At 42.8% G+C, this 22,921-nt stretch overlaps 1 pseudogene; it reads left to right on the top strand.

The window, feature by feature from the left end:
• Positions 1 to 21,888: 21,888 nt before the first annotated feature.
• LOC123160601 (uncharacterized) lies at positions 21,889 to 22,627 on the top strand (annotated as a pseudogene).
• Positions 22,628 to 22,921: the final 294 nt, after the last annotated feature.

Raw genomic sequence — 22,921 nt, forward strand, 5'->3', positions numbered from 1 at the left:
GATAGCATGTCTATTATTCTTGGAAGACCCATTTTGAATACTGCAGGGGCTGTTATTGATTGCAACAAAGGCAATGTCACTTTTCATGTTAATGGTAATGAGCATGTGGTACACTTTCCGAGGAAACAACCTCAAGTTCATAGTATCAACTCTATTGGAAAAATTCCATCGATTATTTTTGGAGGTTTTGAATTTCCTCTACCTACTGTCAAGAAGAAATATGATATTCTTGTTATTGGGGACGTGCATATCCCCGTTGAGGTAACCTAGTGTTATTCGAAATTTCTCTGGTTCCATGTTATTCGAAAAGAGTTTGTTAACAAGACTTAATCAACCTTGTTAGTGGATTCCTTTTGATGAGCATGAGATGGATGAAGTTAGAAAGCACAACCTTCTGTACCCTCCTTGTACTTTCTGTTATTTAGATTAAATAAAGTAAAAATAGTATTTTATGTCTGTTTTCTGAATTATCACTGCAATAAAAAATACCCCAAAAATAAAAGTTCTCCAAAGGCCCTGAAATGAAAATATGATTTTTTTTTCTGGAATATTTTAGAATATCTGGCTCTGAGAACACAGCAGGGGGAGCAAGCACCTGGCCACGAGGGTCCAGGGCGCGCCCACCCCCTGGGGCGTGCACCCCTGCCTCGTGGGCCCATGGTGGCTCCCCTCCACTTATTCCAGCACCCACACACTCCTTCTTCCTCCCAAAAAAATCACCAACCAGCTCAAGCATGAGTTCTAGCTGATTCTGCTGCGATTTTTGATCTCCTTGCTCAAAGCTCCACTCACAAAACTGCTTTGGGGGATTGTTCTTCGGTATGTGACTCCTCCTATGGTCCAATTAGTTTTTGTTCTAGTGCTTTATTCATTGCAAATTTTTGCTGCTTAGGTGACCCTGTTCTTGAGCTTGCATGTGAAATTTATATGGTCCCAAGTAGTTCTAATGCATGATATAGTCTCTAGGCACTTGTGGGAGTAGTTGCTATCAATTTTGTTGAGTTTGGTTCACTTTTATTTGAAGTTACTAAAATTTTCAGAATTTTTTCAAAGGAAGAAATATGTTTAGGAAAATGTACCAAGGTGGTCCTTCAAGGAAGCAAGGGCCCAGGCTCGCAATACGCGATGCGGACGATGAACCACCGAGGGAAGCTCAAGTGCGGGCTTGTGAATGGTCGTCAGAGGACTTTATGGATCGAGCAGGAATCAAGGAAGAATTCAACGCGTATGTGCGTAACGCTGATCTTGTGAGCTTCAAGGCAGATAAGTGCCATCAGTACCACTATCGCACCGATTCTTTTGTGAGAAGGTTTGAATTTTCATCTTCACGCAATTCTCAAACTGTCCTGTTTGATCTTTATGAAAATTCTTATACTATGGACTTAGAGGATTTCAGCACTGCTTGTACAGTTCCATAATGGGGTAGCAGTAGTGAACCTCACAAATCTGAATTTAGAGATTTTCTTGCTAGTATAACAGTGGGGGAGTCTAGAGATATAACACAAGCTACCATAGGGAGCATTCATTTTCCTGCTATACATTATTTTGCTCTCTTCATAGGTAGGTACATCAATGGTAAGGATGAAGCATGTCACATGTGTGTCCCTGATCTTAGTGTTCTCAGGAGTGATGTATTAGGAGATAAACATTATAATTTGGGAGCCATTGTTGCACGTAGGTTGCATAATAATAGAATTAATGGAGATTTCTTTGGTGGAATTTATGCAACCCGTCTAGCTAATTTTCTTGGTATACCCATACGCGAGTACAATATTGAGTTGCATCCTATTTATTTAGATTATGAGGCTATGGTTCGTCATCAGTTTGTTGAGAGGAACGATCAGTTCCTCCAGTACCGACTAATCTTTGATAGACGACGCACCTATCGCGTCGCTCTCCCTGCTCCTACTTTCTTTGACTTTCAGGCAAAGCGGAGATATGTCATAACCAGGGAGGAGGCGAACGAGTACGAGAGGAGGGCTGAGACAGCTCGCCTCCAAGCTGCAGCCCACGATGCAATAGCCGCTGCATCTCAGTACGACCCCAACTACAACTTTGGATATCCGCCAGGCCAGCCGTGGCCATAGACCAACTTAGGCCAAAAGCCTAAGCTTGGGGGAGTACGTATTTCTCACCGACATTACATTTATGTTCACACACTCATTCTAGTTGTCGATGCTCATACTTTTTCATTGTACTATCCATGCTAGTTTATTTTCCTTTTTATGCTTTCTTCTTGTGTGTTTGAAAATCCTTAAGAAAAACAAAAAAATTAGTTGTAGCTTCTAGCTAGTTTACTTTTCATGCCTGTAGTAGTAATAATTAAAAGAAAACCCAAAAATATTTCTCGTTCTTCTTTTGCTTGTTGGGAGCTTTAACGTGTAAATAGTTTTACTTCTTTTCTTTTCTTTGGGGGCCGAGAGGAGAAGACCATAATGAAAGTGTTGAAGTGGCTCTTATATGCATTATTGTTGATTTAACCAAGAGCCCATATTACCTTGTCTTCTCCCTTAAATTGAATGCCTGCAGATTCCAGCTTAGTCCAATGCACGTGCACTACTACTATTATTATTCACATCGTTCGGTCGTGCAAGTGAAAGGCAATTATGATGATATATGATGGACTGACTGAGATGAGAGAAGCTGGTATGAACTCGACCTCTCTTGTTTTTGTAAATATGATTAGTTCATCGTTCCTGATTCAGCCTATTATGAATAAACATGTTTGCAATGACAATTAGAGATTATAGTTGCTTATGCCATGCTTAATTAGCTAGGAGTTTATAATGGCTTACCTTGCATGCCAACATACTATTAAAATGGTTGTGATGTGGTATGGTAGGGTGGTATCCTCCTTTGAATGATTCAAGTGACTTGACTTGGCGCATGTTCACGCATGTAGTTGAAACAAAATCAACATAGCCGTCACGATATTTATGTTCATGGTGGATTATATCCTACTCATACTTGCACTCAATGTTAATTAATTTTAATGCATGTTCATGACTGTTGTCGCTCTCTAGTTGGTCACTTCCCAGTCTCTTTCTAGCCTTCACTTGTACTAAGCAGGAATACTGCTTGTGCATCCAATCCCTTAAACCCCAAAGTTATTCCATATGAGTCCACTATACCTTCCTATATGCGGTATCTACCTGCCGTTCCAAGTAAATTTGTATGTGCCAAACTCCAAACCTTCAAATGAAATTCTGTTTTGTATGCTCGAATTGCTCATGTATCAACTAGAGCTGTCTGTATCTTCCATGCTAGCCGGGTTATTCTCAAGAGGAGTGGACTCTGCTACTCACTCACGAGAAAATGGCTGGTCACCGGGATGCCCAGTCCCTTGCTTTATGAAAATCAAATCAAAATAATTGCAAACAACACTCCCCCAGGGCTGTTGCTAGTTGGAGGCACTCGTTGTTTCGAGCAAGCCATGGATTGATGCTTGTTGGTGGTGGGGGAGTATAAACTTTAACATTCTGTTTGGGAACCACCTATAATGTGTGTAGCATGGAAGATATCGCCATCTCTCAGTTGTTATGTTGACAATGAAAGTATGCCACTGAAAATATTATTTATCTCTGCTTTAAAATCGAGCTCTGGCACCTCTACAAATCCCTGCTTCCCTCGGCGAAGGGCCTATCCATTTACTTTTATGTTAAGTCAACACCCTCTTATTAAAAAGCACCAGCTGGAGAGCACCGTTGTCATTTGCATCAATTACTATTAATTTATATTGGGTATGACTATGACTGGATCTCTTTTACCATGAATTACAATGTTTAGTCAGTCCTTGATCTTTAAAGGTGCTCTGCATTTATGTTTTGCGGTCTTAGAAAGGGCTAGCGAGATACCACCCTGTTATATCATATTATGATTGTTTTGAGGAAGTGTTGTCATCCGAGATTTATTATTATTTCTCCCTAGTTGATTATGCCATTGACATCAGTAAACATGAGACCTAAGTGTTATTGTGAATATGGTTAGTTCATAATCTTTGCTGAAAACTTGAATGCTGGCTTTACATATTTACAACAACAAGAGCAGACAGAGTTTGTAAAAGTTTTTCTTTATCACTTTTAGTTTATCAACTGAATTGCTTGTGGACAAGCAAAGGTTTAAGCTTGGGGGAGTTGATACGTCTCCGTCATATCTACTTTCCCAAACACTTTTGCCCTTGTTTTGGACTCTAACTTGCATGATTTGAATGGAACTAACCCGGACTGACGCTGTTTTCGGCAAAATTGCCATGGTGTTATTTTTATGCAGAAATAAAAGTTCTCGGAATGACCTGAAAATCAACGGAGATTATTTTCGGAAATAATAAAAAATACTGGCGAAAGAATCAAGGCCAGGGGGGCCACACCTTGTCCACGAGGGTGGGAGGCGCGCCTGCCCCCTCTGGGCGCACCCCCTGCCTCGTGGGCCCCCTGGTGCTCCACCGACCTCAACTCCAACTCTATATATTCACGTTCGGGAAGAAAAAGTTCAGAGAGAAGGATTCATCGCGTTTTACGATACGGAGCCGCCGCCAAGCCCTAATCTCTCTCGGGAGGGCTGATCTGGAGTCCGTTCGGGGCTCCGGAGAGGTGAATCCGTCGCCATCGTCATCATCAACCTTCCTCCATCACCAATGTCATGACGCTCACTGCCGTGCGTGAGTAATTCCATCGTAGGCTTGCTGGACGGTGATGGGTCGGATGAGATTTATCATGTAATCGAGTTAGTTTTGTTAGGGTTTGATCCCTCGTATCCACTATGTTCTGAGATTGATGTTGCTATGACTTTGCTATGCTTAATGCTTGTCACTAGGGCCCGAGTGCCATGATTTCAGATCTGAACCTATTATTTTTTCATGAATGTATGTGAGTTCTTGATCCTATCTTGCAAGTATATAGTCGCCTACTATGTGTTATGATCCGGCAACCCCAAAGTGATAATAATCGGGACCACTCTCGGTGGTGACCATAGTTTGAGGAGTTCATGTATTCACTATGTGTTAATGCTTTGGTCCAGTACTCTATTAAAAGGAGGCCTTAATATCCCTTAGTTTCTACTAGGACCCCGCTGCCACGGGAGGGTAGGACAAAAGATGTCATGCAAGTTCTTTTCCATAAGCACGTATGACTATATTCGGAATACATGCCTACATTACATTGATGAATTGGAGCTAGTTCTGTGTCACCCTATGTTATAACTATTGGATGAATAATCGCATCCGACATAATTCTCCATCACCGATCCAATGCCTACAAGCTGTTCACATATTGTTCTTCGCTTAGTTACTTTACCGTTGCCACTGTTACAATCACTACAATACTACTACTGTTACTTTTGCCACCATTACCGTTACTTCCATACTACGTTGCTACTAAATACTTTGCTGCAGATATTAAGTTATCCGGGTGTGGTTGAATTGACAACTCAACTTCTAATACTTGAGAATATTCTTTGGCTCCCCTTGTGTCGAATCAATAAATTTGGGTTGAATACTCTACCCTCGAAAACTGTTGCGATCCCCTATACTTGTGGGTTATCAGAGACGAAGGACAAGTCATCTAGGATCTACACAAAAATAAGACATCAAACTCATGTTGGTGAATGGGTATCCGATTCCGACTCCGACCATCACTCCGAAAGAAGTTATCACTCCGACTCTGAATATACTCAAGATGAAGGTGTTGCCGGACTAGCACTTGTGACAACCAACTCCTACGACATATTTGACTCACCAAATGAAGTAATTGGGAGATGCTTTATGGCTAAAGGTCCAACGGTAACACACCCCGAGTATGTTGATTTCAATAGTGATGAAGATGATTTGCTAGGAGATGATGATTTACTTGTTGACAACTCTAGTTATGAAAACTATGATGAACTTGCTATTAATCATGATAATCAAGATAAAACGAATGACGATGATAAGGAGATTGAGCGTCTAACTAAAGAACTAAACACTCTTAAGTTAGCTCATGAAACTACCTTGGAAGATCATCGAGAACTTTTAAAGACTCATGAGAAGCTATGCTTTGAAAAGCTCAACCTTGAGCAAGAGCATGAGTTTTTAAAGGCAATCAATGATGATCTTCGCAAGAAAAGCTCTTCTAACATTGCCAAGCGTTTACTCTTGTCTACTTACATGCCACAAGTTAAATCTAGCAATAAGAACAAGAAAGATTCTTCTTCTAGTAGTAACAACAATCATGCTAAGTCCAATGTTGTAGCTTCTAGTAGTTCTCTTGATTCCACTAATGACTCTTAGCCAAGTTACACTTGAGCAAGAAAATAGCTTATTGAAGGGAATTATAGAGAAAGGTGTTTACAAGAGTCTTGCCGGGAGTAACCAATTTGAGGAAATTGTATGCAAGCAAGGAAGACACCAGAAGAATCAAGGTGTTGGTTTTGAACGAAAGTTCAATACCAATGGAGTTGACTGGGAAGAAGATCAATACCCCAATACGAAGTTTGTTCCTCAACAAGAGAAGTATGATCCTACTACTTTCCAAGGAACACAAGCTCAAGATGATCTTCCACCACAAGACCACAAGCAAAAAGGCAAGGACAAGCTTCAAGAGGAGATTGATGCATCTGAAGAATCTCCTAAGGCCTTGGTCAAGTGGGTTCCCAAGACTACATCAAGTTCTACTTCATCAAGTACGACTACAACTCCAAGGATTCCCATCAAGATGGTGTGGATCCCGAAGAAGAAGAACTAGAGAGTTCTTGAGGGTGACTCCGCCAACATACTTCACTCTTATCATTTTGGCAATGACAAGTGCAAACAACTTCCATGTCTTGCACTAGTTCAAGGAGTCACAAACCCTCTTGTTGGTAAGACAGGGGACAAGGTAACCTAATGCTTTCATGGACATCATCTTGTGTGAGCATCACTCTATGTCTATGGATATCCTTGCTTGTTCCTTGTGGGACTATCCCGTGTAGGTATTGAAAGTGCAACTCACTCCAAAGGATTGCTCCGAATGATCTACATCAACATTGAGCACCCACATCTTCAACACCTACATGAAGTCATCATCGACAAAACCCAAGGTTAGTTCATCCCTCTTAGGGGGGATATCACATCTAGGGGGAGCTTTACTCTAATCAATTGAGCTAAAGCAACTGTAATTGTGTGAACACAACAATGCTTTATGTAAAAGTGGTAACCCCACTTGTGCTTAAACGATGAGTATGACCTATGATCAAATTTTCTCATTTGACTCATAAGTCAATATACTCATATATAGATGACCTAGTCATCGCCAAATTGCTTGATAGATGCTAGAGTGTTTGTGCATGCTTTGTCACATATTTCATTTGTCATTTTATTGTGTGAGCATGTTGGATGCATATTTTACTCATTCGATGGCATCCATTTGTTGCTTTGATTGTTTGGAGTTTTCTCTTTTGCCAAATGGATGGACAAGAACGCCTAAGAACTCCCTCTAGCTATCTATGCTTTTCTCGTCTCAAACTCTATTCATGCTACATCACAAAGTTTGATCAAGTCAGATTCGAACCACTCTGTGTGAGGAGCACTAGGAGTCCCCGATTCGTCATAGACTTAAACTTCCAAAACCTCTTTGTGCATTTCGGTATGACCGAGTCATCCATTTCGGTCACACCGAGACCACTAAGTTGATCTAGGTTTTCAATCTCGGTGCAACCGATTTGAACTTTTCGGTCACACCGAGTTGCAGTAATCGCTTGCGATTCTGCATCTTGGTGCCACCGAGTTGTTCCACTCGGTCACACCGACAGGGTCGGGATATATAAACCCACGGGAGAGATTTTGGAAATTCCTTCGAAACCTCTCAGCCCGCGCGTATCCTGCTCTGCCGCCTCGGGTCTCTGGATCGTCTTCTCGCCTCCAGTGACCTCCCGCCGCTGGTTTCCGCCGCCGTCAACGGCAATCTGCCCCGCCATTGCCGCTGTAGCAAGTTCACCGCCGAATTAGGGTATGAACTTGATCCTTTGCGCTATTCCTTAACTCCGATTCGTAGCACATTGCATTGCCATGATTCTTGCCACGTATGAAATCATCCTGTCCAGCTAAAACTTCCTTAGGTCCAGTTTGATTCAAAAAATTTAGGGTTAGCTCTCCGCAGAACTCATCTCGGACCGACCGAAATGTAGAAATCGGTCTCACCGATTCGGCTTAGGCCATTGCACATGCGCTTTTCGGTCTGACCGAAACGTGCAAATCGGTGTGACCGAGTTCAAGATTCTGTGAAACCCTAGCAATCTCGGTGCCACCAAACTGTGACTCGGCCCAACCGAGTTCACTAGTTTAGGTTCCAAGTGTTGCTTCGGTATCACCGAGTTTGTCAATTCGGTAGCTCCGAGATCACTTCTGTAGAGAACTAAACCTAAGCTTTTTGACTCAATTGTTTTGCAAAACCTCTGTACTTTGTGATGCTCATCTAATCTACCTCATCTACAACCTATTCACAGGGTCTGCTGACAGTTTGCCTACAAGATGTCTGATCAAAGTGCCAGCCAGAACAAGTCCGAAGACCAGGTTCAAATGAGTGAGGGCACTAGTCCCTCAAGCAGCTATGATGAGGGCAGCATGAGCACACCTAGTAACTTGCCCAAGGCAGCTACTAGAACAAGGAAGAAGAGAACCTCAAATTCTGAGGATGAGGATTATGTGGCTGTTGAGGATGAGGCCACTTCAAGGAAAAAGGTGCTGAAAAAGGAGTATGGCACAGCTGTGGCAACAAAGCCTGGAATGAAAACAAAGGCTCCAGCAAGAAGAGTTCCCATGTCTAAGGCCAGATCCTCTACTCAAGAGACAATGGAGTTCACTCTTGAACCCAAAGAAGGAGGTGAAGGCAAGAAGAGGAAAGAAAGGGTCAAGAAGACCATTGCCAGAGTTATTGGGAAGTCCTCAATGGTGAGATCAGATGATGAAGAGGAAGAGGATGCTGCACCAGCACCCAAAGCTCAGAAGCTTATGGGAGATGCAATCAGATCAAGAGCTGCTCCATCAAAGCCCAATTCTGCTCCCAAAGCTCAAACTCAGAAGCCCCCAAAACCCAAGAGGAACACCAGAAGTATACCAGCTGAAGAAAAGAATAAGGCCCCAGTGCCTGAGGTTGCTGATGATGAGGAAGATGATTCACTTGTTTTGAGAAAGTTGAAGCCAAAGATCCCTGACCATAATGATGCACATCCTGTTGCGGAAGATATGAGGATCAGAAAGGATTCAGGATTGAGATTGTGGAGACAGTCTGATCCATATGCTGTCAGGAGGAGAACTGCTATGGATTACAGGTTCCACACAAAGGAACAACAAGATTTCTATGAGACTATCCTTCTTGACAAGAACCCCATTGTCTGTGACATGAGATGGGTTGATTGGGAATACATCAAAGAAAATGAAGATCATTTTCCAGGAGTTTATGACAGCTTCAAGGCTTGTGAGGTTGACAAGTTTGTTGGCCAAAAGCTCACCAAGTGGAATGATGATCTGATCATGCAATTCTATTCTACTACTCATTTCTATCCAAATGGCAAAATTGTATGGATGTTAGAGGGTACAAGGTACCAGTCTACAGTTGATGAGTGGGCTAGTTTGATCAATGATCCAAAAGCTCATGAAGATGACTTGGATGTCTATGCCAAGAAGAAGAAGGATCACAACTCAATGGCTAACATGTACAAGGAGATTCCTGATGCAGACCTGGAGACTCACAAGTTCGGTTCAGTGAAGCACTTACTGTCAGGCCTGCCTACAATCAACTGGATTCTAAGGCACACATTGCTACCAAAGTCAGGTGATCACAGAATGATCAGAGGACACTCCATCAACTTGCTGCATATATTTGATGTCCCTCAAAAGTTCAAAGTGATGAGTCTGATTGTGGAAACAATCAAGAGGACAGCTGCAGATCAGAAGAGATCTTGTGGGTATGCTCCACAAATTCAGGAGCTCATCAACTCCAAGATGGGCACATGCACATATCTATTGGAAAAAGAGCATTTACCCCTCAGGCCAGACTTTGAGGACAACATTGTTGTCATGACCGAGGAAGATCCTTCATCAGTGCAAGCACATGAAAAGAGAGAGAAGGCAAGGGAAGAGAAAGCTGCAAGGATGCCAACTGCTGAAGAGGCGTCTCAAGTGTTCTTGAAGAGCAAGCAAGATGAGCTTGGATATCTGATCCAATCCACCTTGAGGATTGAGAAGGGCTTGGCCACCCTGACTCAAAACCAGGAGAGCTTGGAGAGAATCATTGAGCAGAAATTCTATGATCTTGATATCAAGGTAACTGAGATTCAGACAGCAGTTGAGCAGCTTCAGGAGGAAGCAGAGGAGAAGAAGGGCAAGTCTACTACAGATGCTTCTACTAGAGTGCCCTGAAGCCAGAGGTCCGCTGCAGTGCCAGTCACAGATACTAGAGCTACAGCATCAGCACCAGCAGCTACAGCTCCAGTGCCACCTCCAGCAGCCACTCCACTAGCTCCAACTACTTCAACAGATGCCTTCTTCCTCGGAGTTCTCTCTACACCACCTCCCGAAGATCAAGCCTGAGAGACGTTTAGCACTATGCATTTTTGACCTTTTTGGTAACTTGTTGCCAAAGGGGGAGAAAAATGTATAGATCATAGGCTTCGAGAGAAAGTGTTGCTTTTTATCTCTCTTGCTATTTTGGTTGAACTTTTTGATTGTGTGCTTGTGTGAGATACTTTATGTCATTGTGAGATACTTGTTTGATCATGTGTTTGATCATATGCTACCCTTAATGCTTGTTGGTTGATACTATCTTTTATATCTTATATATGATCATTCACTTGCTTGGTGATGAGTGCATGCTTTCAATTTCTATCATTTTGAGCGCTCCACCAAGATGTATGTGACATGGAAGAGTAACCCATGATCCTAATCGATTGTGCATTTGCATTCAAATGCATTTAGGGGGAGCTCTTGCTTATCACATACTTCTCAAAGAGACGATGTTTTTCAATCTTATGATCATTTGTCGAAGCTTTGATCTATATGTTGTCATCAATTACCAAAAAGGGGGAGATTGAAAGTGCAACTATCCCTGGGTGGTTTTGGTAATTCCTAACAACATATAGCTCATTGAGCTAATGCTATTTTAAGATAAATATTTCAGGAAAGCTCAATGATTGGCATGGCATGGGTTAAGAAAGTGGACCCTCAAAATGCTAAGGACAAAAGGATTGGCTCAAGCTCAAAGCACAAGACTCTACATTTTATTTTTCGTGATCCAAGATCACATTGAGTCCATAGGAAAAACCAATACTATTAAGAGGGGGTGAGGTGTTGCTTAATGAGTTTCTTGCTCAAAATGCTTAGTGATATGCTCCAAAAACCCTCAACAACTTTCTCATATCCACTTATGTCCCAAACCAAAAGTCAAACTCGGCCCCACCGATTTCATCTATCCGGCGCCACCGAGTTCACTTGACATAGCCACTGCCACAAACCCTAGTCTTTTCGGTCTCACCGAGATGGCATTGTAATCTCTATGTTTCCCTTCGTAACGTTTCGGTCCAACCGAGATGAGCGATCGGTCCCACCGAGATTGCAATGCAAACTCTATGTTTCCCCTTCGTAACGTTTCGGTCCAACCGAGATGAGCGAATCGGTCCCACCGAGTTTGCCTGACCAACTCTCTGGTTAGCTTATTACCAAAATCGGTCCAACCGAGTTTGTGCAATCGGTCTCACCGAGATTACATTATGCCCTAACCCTAATGACATCGGTCCCACCGAGTTGACATGTCGGTCCCACCGAAAATCCTAACGGTCACATTATGAACCAAATCGGTCCGAACGAGTTTTCTGATTTGGTCCCACCGAGTTTGGTGATTTGTGTGTAACGGTTAGATTTTGTGTGGAGGCTATATATACCCCTCCACCCACTCTTCATTCGTGGAGAGAGCCATCAGAACATGCCTACACTTCCAACATACAATTTCTGAGAGAGAACCACCTACACTTGTGTTGAGGTCAAGATATTCCATTCCAACCATATAAATCTTGATCTCTATCCATCCCCAAGTTGCTTTCCACTCAAATCATCTTTCTACCAAATCCAATCCTATGGGAGAGAGTTGAGTGTTGGGGAGACAATCATTTGAAGCACAAGAGCAAGGAGTTCATCATCAACACACCATCTATTACCTCTTGGAGAGTGGTGTCTGCTAGATTGGCTAGGTGTCACTTGGGAGCCTCCGTCAAGATTGTGGAGTTGAACCAAGGAGTTTGTAAGGGCAAGGAGATCGCCTACTTCGTGAAGATCTACCCGAGTGAGGCAAGTCCTTCGTGGGCGACGGCCATGGTGGGATAGACAAGGTTGCTTCTTCGTGGACCCTTCATGGGTGGAGCCCTCCGTGGACTCGCGCAACCGTTACCCTTCGTGGGTTGAAGTCTCCATCAACGTGGATCTACGATAGCACCACCTATCGGAACCACGGATAAAAAATCTCTGTGTCTACATTGCGTTTGCTCCCTCCAAACTCCTCCCTTTACCTTCATATGCAATTGTTTTACATTCTGCTGCGATACTCTTAGAATTGCATGTGTAGGTTGGTTGCTTGACTTGTGCTAAGTTGCTAAAATCTGCCAAGAATTAAAATTGGGAGAAGGCTAGATTTTTATTTGGTCAAGTAGTCTAATCACCCCCCCCCCCTAGACATACTTTCGATCCTACAATTATTCAATAACAATTCAGCTTGCTCAACAGTTCTTTACCTGAAAACACAACCAACAACTATCTAGGTGGTCCCTAGAAGCATCGGTTAGTCCATTATAAAAGATATCAAGTATTTCATTTTTCTTGAGAGGATGATCAGGCAAAGCATTAAGTAATTGGAGAAGCCTCCCCCAAGCTTGTGGGCGACTCTCTTCTTCAATTTGCACAAAGTTAAATATTTCCCTTAAGGCAGCTTGTTTTTTATGAGCAGGGAAATATTTTTGAGAGAAGTAATAAATCATATCCTGGGGACTACGCACACAACCAGAAGCAAGAGAATTAAACCATAACTTAGCATCACCCTTTAATGAGAAAGGAAACAACTTAAGAATATAGTAATAGCGAATTTTTTTCCTCATGAGCAAATAGGGTAGCTATATCATTCAATTTAGTAAGATGTGCCACAGCAGTTTCAGATTCATAAACATAAAAAGGAACAGACTCAACAAAGTAATTAAGTCATAATCCTTATCGGTAACAAAGATAGGTGAAGTAGCAAACTTAGGATCATATTGCATTCTAGCATTCAAAGACTTTTCTTTCAGCTTAGCTAACAGTTTCTTAAGATCATCCATCATTGCAAGCAAAAAAGTCTCTAGCAGTTTGTTCATCCATAATATAACCCTCAGGTACAATAGACAATTCATATCTAGGGTGGGAATCATAATCTTCAGTTTCAATAATATCATCAGTTTCAGTAATTTCATTCTCTCTAACCTTAGCAATTTGTTCATCAAGAAATTCACCTAGTGGCACAGTATTATCAAGCAAAGAAGTAGTTTCATCATAAGCATCATGCATACCAGAAGTGTCATCATCAATAACATGCGACATATCAGAATTAATAGCAGGTGTAGGTGTCGCAAGCTTACTCAAAACAGAAGGTGAATCAAGTGCAGAGCTAGATGGCAGCTCCTTACCTCCCCTCGTAGTAGAGGAAAAAAATATTGGTTCTTTGATCTTTCAAATTCCTCATAGTGATCAACAGATATAAATCTCAAGTGACTCAGAGAATAGAGCTATGCTCCCCGGCAACGGCGCCATAAAATGGTCTTGATAACCCACAAGTATAGGGGATCGCAATAGTTTTCGAGGGTAGAGTATTCAACCTAAATTTATTGATTCGACACAAGGGGAGCCAAAGAATATTCTCAAGTGTCGTGCCCGTGCTGTCTTGTGCCGGCTGGAACGTGCCGTGCCCATGCGTGTGCTATTTAAGCAGAGAAGATGTAGTTCTAGGTGGCTGAGGAGTAATAGCGGGAGTTATTCTTTAGGCGTGTGTAGTCTCCCATGTATCTTCGTGTAAGTCGGAACAAAGTGAGGAGAAGATAACGGCTTACGTCGTCGGTACGTATGGCGCCACAAATACTCGTGTGCTCAAATTCATATCGAGTTTGTCTCCTTCCGTCGGGAATGGCTAGAAATCAGTCAGCTGACTTTTTCATTTGTGGTCAGTCGATTTCTCAACCATTGGATGCGAAATCAAAGGCCCAGGATGCTTCTTCAACCTCCATCTCTCCTTGAGCCGCCAGCCACCACCGCCCGGACCACCGGCCACCGCCGCCCGCAGCCGGCGGCGCTCCCGCGCCGCCCCGCCCTCCCGCGCCGCCCCGCCCTCCCCGGAACCACTCTCCACCACCAGTCCTCCGCCGCCCCGACCATCCCTGTAGGCCCGCCGCGCTGAGCTTTTTCTCCGGCGAATCCCCACGCCACCGCCCCACCACCTCCGGCCACCACCGCCCCCACCCTGAACCCTAAGATAGATACTGGGGTAGCCTCTCCGGCGAGCCTCCTCCGCTGCGGCTGGTTCTTCCTTCCCTCCGGCGAGCCCCCGCTGAAAATCGACTGACCTAAAGTCCGATTAGTCGACTGAAGTGTAGCTAAACTGCCTTCTGCCAGGCGTTCATGTCGCTTAAGGCTGCCCGGCTTTCGTCGCTGGAGGGTAGCTCCAACATCCTTGTTGCAAGCAATCAAGCTTGAGATCACTTAGCAGGTTATCGAGCTAGTTTACCGGTGGACAGATCAGCGGAGGCACTGTTCGTGCATCCTCCATTGCTTGCACCGCAATTTGATTGTAGAGGAAGACTGCATTTCTTCGAAAAAGGGAATTACACCGGGTCACTACATCAAGCTATGTACACAATTATTTTTATTACATTATTCAACAGTCTGATAAAACAAATACATGTATCAACCCAAATTCATTTTTTGACGATCTCTGTCGCTACCCCTACAAGTTTGATGATGTGCACTGACGCACCAACGCCCACCATCAAATCTGATGGCCTCACCAAGCCAACCTACGCCGAGTCGAGAGCACCAAACGGTGTAGCAGACCCTCAGTGCACATCGCATGTGCACCCCCTAGAATGTGCCGCCACCACGACGCCAGATAACGCCACCATTCCGCGAGCGTCCATCAACATGCCTCCCTCACCGATGTCGATGCGCTAGAAGCTACACCGCTCCACCTTGGCCACCGTGCGAGAACAAACAGACACCAGCGCCCTCCATCGAAGCCATCCACTGGTCCCTTCGGCCAATGTACGACTCGAAAGAAGATGCCCCAAGAGGGGGGGGCAGCATGCCACCATCCTCTGATCCGAGAAGTCTGAATCTGGAGTTTCCTCCGGAGCACACAGGGAGCAAAGACAGCCCCACGACTCCTCCAACGAGGTAATGATGCCCGCGGGCAACGCCGTCAATGGTTCCGGGCAAGGGTGAACCAAGCTTTCGCTAGCTGAATTGCATCCGACACCTGCCAAGTGCCAAACCACCGGATCCTCCACCACCTTCTTCCATCGTGCCCCATGGGAGCGGCCGATCCGTCGCAGGAGGAACAACACACAACCAAAGTCGTGACGGTGCTACTACCGCTAGGATCCCGTCGCGCCGTCGGGGTGGCCTGTTGACGGTAGAGGAGACCACATCGTTGCGCCACTAACGCAAGGCCGCACACACGCCAAGCCAGGGCACCCGCACGAGATCTGCCGTAGCCGCGTCTCAGATCTTGGTATGATTTTGGTATGATTGAAATAGCAAAAATTAAACTAGTTTAAATATATTCAAGATTGGTCTTGTTCTGAAGATCATGTGTTCAAGAATTTGAATATATATAAAAATTAATAATAGAAAATTGCTGTTGAAGATATTGGGCATCTACAATTTAAAACAAAGATAAAATGCATGAATATGTTGGGGAGAGAGAGAGAGAGGAGAGGTGCTGCATGCATGCGTACCACCCTTGTTAAAAGAGTCCTACATTATCTAACATTGATTTGACTAAAATCAGAATACAAATGGATGCCTTGCACTAAATACTTTCATATACACATGCATCAAGTTCGCAGTAATTGATTTGACCACCGCTGCCCTTCAACTTACCCGTGAACTGTGGTCCATCAAGTTCACAGTACTTGCTTGATGCATTCTTCTTATGCGTGTCTCCGACTTGATTGGAGTGATTCTCATATGCATGATCGTCCTTGCCATGAATGGCGTTGTTGCTGAGTTCAACGCCCAGAACACCACCCCGTTGCATCTTTTCTCTTCTTGTACAGGTTCCGATCAATCCACATGAATTCGTAGATTATACAAAGAGAGAAACAAGCAATTGTGAGATTGTTGATTGTTAGATCAGAAGAGAACAACGTCAAATAAGAAATCTCCTGATCAATTTATCCATGAACGGACATGCATGTCCATGCCGAGAGCACAGTCGAGAGGGATCTCCTCGCTTTAGTTCCTTTGGGTTTGAGTCATGCGCAACCGCCGCATTCGTCCAGGGGACTAGGCTGTGCCGCGTTGTGCGCCGGTGGCCTAAGGTGTCGCCGGGTTTAGGCACTCGCCACAAAGACTTGCGTGCCAGAGGGTTCTTCCGGCCATCGTCTTCCGCGTGGTGATGCCTTGTTGCCGAGCCGCAGGCGCTAGCCGCCGCCGATTCCAGCGTGCATGCATCCTTGGTTTCCCCTCGTGCGAATTGCTCCGCCGGTAGAGCGAAGTGCTGATAACGTGTTAAGAACAAAGATCAAGAGAGAAATCGACAAATAACAAATGAATCAAGCCATTCCTTTATTGATGATAATCTGTACGATATATACCCCTTGAGGGGATGTGTCCAACAGACAAAATACTTCGGAGAGGCGGGAGGGAAGAGACGTGATGGTTAGCAATTGCCAACTGCCTCCCTACTACAACGTGGAGATTATCCACACACTAATTAATTTCTAACAGACTTTGCGACAGCCCATGTGCCACACACACACTCTCGCTCGCCATCCTGCCATCCTTATATACCAGCATACACCGCATCCTTGCTCACTATCCCAGTAGACCCACGCATCCCTTCCCTTCTTGCTCGCCAACCCAGCAAACCAACACATATCCCTCCTCGCTCGCCATTTCTGCCGACGATGGTGACGAAAGACGAAGTCTCGTTCATCGTCAGCGGATGCGGCATAGCTGCGGCTCTCCTCATCGCTGCATGGAGAGTGTATGTGTGCATGCAACGCAAACGCCGGACACGCGCAAGCGCCGCCGATCTAGAACGTGCGCAAGCGCCGCCTCCCTCAGGGTCGGCCCTATTATTATGGAGGCCCTAGTGCAACTGAGGCATAATGAACATTAAAATAGAAATATACTAGCACATATGACCGTGCGTTGCAATAGGAGAGAGATTTTCTTGCGAGAAGCAACGGGAAAGATAATTGATTTAAAAAAAAATATTTTTTAGAAAAACACGAAAAAATTAGAAACATGAATAGTTTTTTGAAATTCACAAAATATATTTACAAATATTTTTTGTACTTTTAATTTTTTTGATGGGGAAACATTCAACAAAAATTTAGAAAATGTTTTCTTAGACGCAAAAATTATTATGGATTTTGAGCATTTCACTCAAGAAAAATATTTTAAAATATGGAACATTTTATAATATATTCATTTTTGTAAACAAATCTCTTTTTTTTAAACACAAACTTTTTCAAAAATGCGAACATTTATTTAAAAAGAGAACACCTTTTTTGAATGTTCAGAAAATTTTGAAACGGGAATTATTATAACTGTCGAACATTTTTTCAAATAGGGACAATATTTTGAAATTCTGACCATTTTTTTAATATTTGTCTCCTACGTTACCCATAATATGTGGAGGTATCGACGTAATTTCATAGAGGTTCTTTTTATTGTTGTCAATTTCCATTCGTTTAGTACGAGATCGCTTCACACTTCGCGGTGCTTACACCTCTCGCCTATCGAAGTTCTGTTCAAAAACCTCGTACGAGAACTCGTATAGAGAAGGATTTCCCGTGGCGCAGCCGTTCTTCCATACCAACTTAGCTGCCCCTGAGAAAAAACTCTCAATACTTTTGTAAAATTTTAATTCACAAGAAAATAAAAAAGAAAGATTAAGTAAAGGAAAAGGAAATATAAAAGAGAAAGAGAAAGGAACAGAAAAAAATATAAATAGAACAACCGAAAATGAGAAACGGACCGGCCCATTCTTAGGCGCCCTTTGGGAAGCTTCTTCTATTTAGCGTTCCATGCGACAAATAAGACCTTCCCAACTGCATAGGCAATATTAAATGGGCTGGCTTCGTTGGGCCAGGGCGCATGTGGCCCAATTATTTTTTAAAGGGAAACATTCAAAAGAATTTTAGAAAATGTTTTCTTAGACGCAAAAATTATGTTGGTTTTTTGAACATTTCACTAAAAGAAGTATATTTTAAAATATGGATCATTTTATAATATGTTAATTTTTGTAAAAACAATCTCGAATTTTTTCTGAAAAACACAAACAGTTTTTTTAAAATGCGAAAGTTTATTTAAAAAGAAACACATTTTTTGAAAGTTGAGAAAACTCTGAAACGGGATTTTTTATAAATTTTGAACACTTTCCAAAACAGGATCAAGATTTTGAAATTCCGACAATGTTTTAATATTAGAGAAAAATCTAAATATTTTTTAAATTTTTACTTAAGAAATATATAAAAAATAAAGAATAAATAAGGTAAAAGGAAATATAAAAGAGAAAGAGAAAGGAACAGAAAAAATATATAAATAGAACAACCGAAAATGAGAAACGGGCCGGGCCATTCTCAGGCGCCCTATGGGAAGCTTCTGCTATTTAGCGTTCTGCGCGACTAATAAGGTCTTCTCAACTGCGTGTGCAATATTAAATGGGCTCGCTTCGTTGGCCAAAGTGCGCGTGGCCGAATCTCTACTCCTAATGTCTCAATTGGTAGTCTCCGCCGGTCAATTTTCGTCCCAGCAGAGACGGTTTTTTTTCGTCCTCGATCCCACCTCCCACATCCCATCGATTTTATATATTTTTTTATTTTCGGTTGTTCTATTTATATATTTTTCTGGACGAACAACCGAAAATGAAAAAATATATAAATAGAACAGCGAGCAGCCGCTGGCCTACCTAAAAGGTCAGTAATTTTCGTCTCTGCATTTCTTGTATTTTAATTGATCGTTTTAGATTGTACAAGATGCTCACGATCTGTTTTCTGAAATTGCTGGGATAGTTTTAAGCAATAGGCAAACACCGTATTCCATCTCATGTTTTTCCTCAATCCTTGTCCTTCTAGGCATCCATCACATGTTCGGTAATGACATAATGTTGATGCATAGTGCAGACTGGCATTTTTAATCACGTTAACAAATCGGGTGAGGAGGATTTGATCTTGAACAATAGAATGTCACCAGGTTCTTGTAGAATGTCTCCACATCAGTTTCCAGCATGGTCTCTGCTGTTTGTCCATACGGGCAATAAACATGCCATGTCATGCATACTAACAGCACCAATACAGATACTTATGCTTGCTGAATTTAGTAGGTGAGAGGAGACATTAGATCATGTTGCAATGTCGTTGGCATGGTTGACCGTACAATCTTAAAACATGTTTACGGAAAATGTAAGTACTACATGACGTTCTCATACATTACCTTTCACATTTACTCTTTCTCTCCTTTGTTATTGAAATCTACAGTCACTGTTCATGATGTATTACTGCAGGAATGCAGGAAAGATCATCCGGAAAATGGACTGCTTCAACTACTCTTTTTTTCTGATGTACTCCTTGTGTAAAGAAATATAAGACCTTTTAGATCACTGATCTAAAAGGTCTTATATTTTTTTACAGAGGAGTACTATCTAATGTAATTTCTTTTCTAATAGTGGCATTGAATACTTCACAGTTTTGATGGCCTCTTGATTCATGCCATTAATAGTTTTTTTTCCACAGACCAATGATGGTTTTCAGTATAAACTTTTCAAAAATCCAAAATCCCTTCCACGTACTGGTCAATTTCTGAAAATTGACCCAAAAAAATTCTAGTGCGTTTCTCTGGTTTAACTCTTTCTTATACTTTTTTTAGAAGCTATGATGAAAAAGAAGTAACCATTCTAAATCCTCTTATGGTCTTCTATGTAAAAGCATCACAAGGTTACTCAGTACTATTATTTAGTTATTGGTTTTCCAGGATGTAAATTCCTTCACTGCATGTATATACACTTTGTGAGTTTTTAATAGTTTTAAGGGGAATTTCAGGCAAAAGAATTCATTATTATATTTTAGTGATTTTCATTTCCTAATATTTGGCTTTATTCATGTTTTTGAACATGAAAGATCTTCTTGGTGATACCTCAAATTTTCATGCAAGTGCAGAACGATTTTAGGGTTGTGTTCACTGTTTTCTTTTAATGCTCGGTTGTGTCCTCTTGCAATGCAACATTACCATATTGCTAGTAGCTCTTAGTTTTTATGTGTCTCTTCACATTTCGATGCCTCTTCATTTCACTGAGAATGGAGTATGGAGGACCAAAATGCTACCAGGGAACGTAGGCGTAGCAGTACCTAAAATTAGTCCACCTTGTGCTGGGTTTGTGTAGCTCCACTTGTATTCAAGTTTGTATAGATCATTGTGATATTAATAAATAATGATTGTTATTTCTTAACACTTGATTGACCAATTTTTCCACGGTGGTGGCCATAACATTAAGACTGGAGCAGGCTTTGGTATTGATTAGATGAAGTTGAGACTCAATGGAAGTATTTGGGGGAGCAAAAGCTTTGTCCCAAATCAAGCATCACCGAGTAGATGTACTTCAGTTTCGGTTGTATGAGTAACCTGCTTGTTGTAGTGTATTTTCTATTGATTCCCTTTCTCACATGTCCATTATATTGTTGACGTAATATAAGAATGAGATATGTTACAAAAGTGAGAAGGTTTCTATTAGAGAGTATATTGTTTTAGTGTAACCGTCTCTAAGCGGAAGACAATGGAGGTATTTCTCTCATGTGCTTTAATCATATGCATACATGGTTGCGTATTGTTAGAGCAACCCATTGTATTAGAGTACTGGTTCAATATTAAAACCAGTTCAATATTAAAACAATTTATATTGCGATCCCAACTAACTTGATCTTACTCTGTACTTTTATTGATAGAATGGGGACAAGAGAAGCTTGGTTTATGTAAAACATGGAATAGCTGACGAGTCAATGGATAAGTCAAAGGTTTGGAAGCTTGTGGAGATAACTGATACAGCTCAGTGCAGATCATTAAAACTGGATGATAGTATTAGCACAGCTAAGGTGATACTTCTTCCCTTGCCTTTTACCTCTGTATATTTTTGAATATGCATCATTTTCTAGCAATCTTGTGGGTGCACTGCCATTTATAAGGTTGCTATTTTGTTAAATTAATTCACAGTGTGATTTCTACGTGTAGAACACTATTTTAGCTCATGTTAGATAGTTAACATTTGACAAGTGTCTTACGGACATGAACAGTCATTATGACTGCTAAGTGAAGCTATATCTTCAGGATCCAATTCCAACCACGTCGACCAGAGCAGCTCTGCTATCGCCGCAGGCCGTCCGGTGCAAGAGACTACCGGACGGGTGCGAGCTCTTCGCGACGCGGGTCAAGAAGCCACCAGCTGAGACAACGATTGGAAAGGCGGCACCACCGTCGTCTCCCTCCGCACTCGCAGCCACGCGCCGGCTGTGAGCTCGCACGCGCACGTGGTCGACCAGCACGACCGCCGCAGATTACTCCCCGCCGTCGCGTCCACGTCGTCATCGTCGTCGTCGCTGGAGGACGACCCCAAATATGGTTACATGCAGACGTTGGTAGAGCGCGACGGGTTCATGCGCGCAATGCCGCCGTCGAACTGGCCGTTCAAGGGCCACTCCATGTCATCCCCGGTGGACCCGATCGCATTCCACCTCCTGGAGCTGGACCTCCCCGCGGACGACTCTGACGACCGGCGCCAAGGCCCGCTCTGGCACCGGTGGAACCGGAAGCTCCTGTTCCACCTCACGCAAGAAATCCTCGCCGACCTCCTCCACCTCGACGACAACGGCGCCTCCTCCGCAACCAGACTCCACGGGCCGGCGCTGCTATCGAAGGTGTGGAGCACGGAAGGCGTTCCCGGCGGCAGACTGCAGGGTGGTGGGTAACATCGATGCGCTGGTGGCACTGGACCTGCATGTCACGCAATTTCGTTGTCTTCGGGGATTAGATGATGACACATGGACACCATTCGGTGGCAGTTTGATGTTTTTCAGGTATGAATTCCACCTGTTATTCAATACTACTATGAGAAAAGTAGGGAAATGCTCACCCTCTTCAAAATGTACTGGTTCGTCTCGCGGTCTCACCCACAAAAACAGAGGAGAGGAGCAGGAAGCTCCTCCCTCACACTCGTCGGCTCCAAGGAGCCCCGCCGCCATGCATGGTGGAGAGGAGCAGGGAGCTCCGCCGCCATGTAAGGTTATATCTATTGTTGCATCTTGTAATTATTAATTTGGAATAAATTATGCAATTGGCATTTATATATGATTTACTCTGTCTTTTTTGTAGGCAAACCAAGTCTGCAACGTTTGAATATTATACTCAGTCAGTTGCTCGACTACTTATAGTCCTATTACTCTAGACTTATACTTGGTCAGTTGCCGTGTACATTATTCTGACATAAATGACACCATGTCTATGTGCAAGTCAGAAGGAACTGACCATCTAAAAAGATGTCAAATTAGTGTGGTACATGCTTCAGTACTGCAAGTTGGAGTAGCAAATAAGTATACATCAAAAGAAAGTACTGCTTTAGTACAACATGCTTCGGTACGGAGCATCTAAAAAATGTCTAATTAGTGTGCATGAATCATGTTAAAACCTGCA

Source organism: Triticum aestivum, chromosome 1D (assembly GCF_018294505.1).
Source record: "Triticum aestivum cultivar Chinese Spring chromosome 1D, IWGSC CS RefSeq v2.1, whole genome shotgun sequence".
NCBI classification, from domain to species: domain Eukaryota; kingdom Viridiplantae; phylum Streptophyta; class Magnoliopsida; order Poales; family Poaceae; genus Triticum; species Triticum aestivum.